This window comes from Otolemur garnettii, unplaced genomic scaffold (assembly GCF_000181295.1).
Source record: "Otolemur garnettii isolate 467f Iridium unplaced genomic scaffold, OtoGar3 scaffold00233, whole genome shotgun sequence".
In the NCBI taxonomy this organism is placed as follows: Eukaryota; Metazoa; Chordata; class Mammalia; order Primates; family Galagidae; genus Otolemur; species Otolemur garnettii.
This window is the reverse complement of record NW_003852628.1, coordinates 1423552-1425193: the sequence shown is the minus strand read 5'-3', so window position 1 is coordinate 1425193 and position 1642 is coordinate 1423552.

Genomic DNA, 1642 nt, shown 5'->3' with positions numbered 1-1642 from the left:
TTGCTGTGAGCTGTGTGACACCATGGCACTCCACTGAGAGTGATAAAGTGAGACTCTGTCTACAAAAAAAAAAATCAGATCAGTGATTTTCTTTTTTTTTTTTTTTTTTTTTTTTTTGTAGAGACAGAGTCTCACTTTTTTGCCCTCTGTAGGGTGCTGTGGTGTCATGGCTCACAGCAACCTCCAATTCCTGGGGTTAGGTGATTCTCTTGCCTCAGCCTCCCAAGTAGCTGCGACTACAGGTGACCGGCTACTTTTTGGTTGCAGTTTGTCGAGGGCTGGGTTTTAATCCACCACCCTCAGTATATGGGGCCAGTGCCCTACCCACTGAGCCACAGGTGCCACCCCAGGTCAGTGATTTTCAACTGGTATGCTATGAGAACATCTTAGGTGTGCCTCAAAAATTTTAAATGTCATTTAAATATATATATATGTTTTATATATATATATATATATATACATATAATTTTTTTTTTTTGCAGTTTTTTGGCCACGGCTGGGTTTGAACCCCCTGCCTCCGACATACGGGGCTGGCGCCCTACTCCTTTGAGCTACAGGCGCTACCCTATTTTTTTTTTTTTTTTTTGAGACAGAGTCTCAAGCTGTTGCCCTGGATATAGTGCTATGGCATCACAGCTCACAGCAACCTCAAACTCTTGGGCTTAAGTGATTCTCTTGTTTCAGCCTCCCAAGTAGCTGCGACTACATGCACCTGGCTATTTTTTTGTTGCAGTTGTCACCAGGCCGGTTCCAACCACCAGCCTTGGCGTATGTGGCCTGCGCCCTTCCCACTGAGCTATGGGCGCTGCCTAAATGTCATTAATTATTTTCGAAAGAAGTTCAAACCAGTGTTTCTTTACTCTTTTTTTTGATCAACATAATTTAAGTGTGCTGTGGAAGTTTATAGGTTCAAAGTGTGCCATGAGATAAAAAGGGTTGAAACACACTGCTTTAGATGTTAAAAAAGATACATCATGTCCCCATAACCCAGGTTAGGAAACTGTGTACACAATATAACTAGGACTCCAATGAGCAGTACCCCAATCTACTCCCGACCAAAAGTAACCTTAACTCTGAATTCTATGTCTTTCCCTTGCCTGTTGTACTTTGACTACCTAGTATTTATGTTTTTAAAGTTTACATAAATAGGATTGGACTTTTTCTCTACTCAAATTAATTTGGGTAGCCTCTGATTTCTCACTGATTTCTCTGTTGCCTTCAGTAAGTTCCACCCGGCCACACGTGCTGCTTGCTGTTCCTTTGGCTGAGCCCCGGATGAAATGGTTGGCTCTCTAAAGAAATTCATAGTAGGAGGCAACAGGAGAGAAGACAGATCCCACCTCCCAGCTCCACGGGAGGAGAAAAGTTTTGGAGGGCTGGCTTTTCAGTCCGTTTCTGGACCTCAGTTTCCACTTTGACAATTGGGAAGTGAAGGCAGACAGACCCCCTTAGAAAGAGAAAGCCAGCCACCTGACGCGTGCCTATTTGCTTTTTGGACAAATCAGGCAGCCATTGGGTTCTTTCATTTTTTTTTTTTTTGAGACATATCCTCAAGCTATCACCCTGGGTAGAGTGTTGTGGCCATCACAGCTCACAGCAACCGCCAACTCCTGGCTCCAGGGCTCAAGCGATTCTCCTGCCT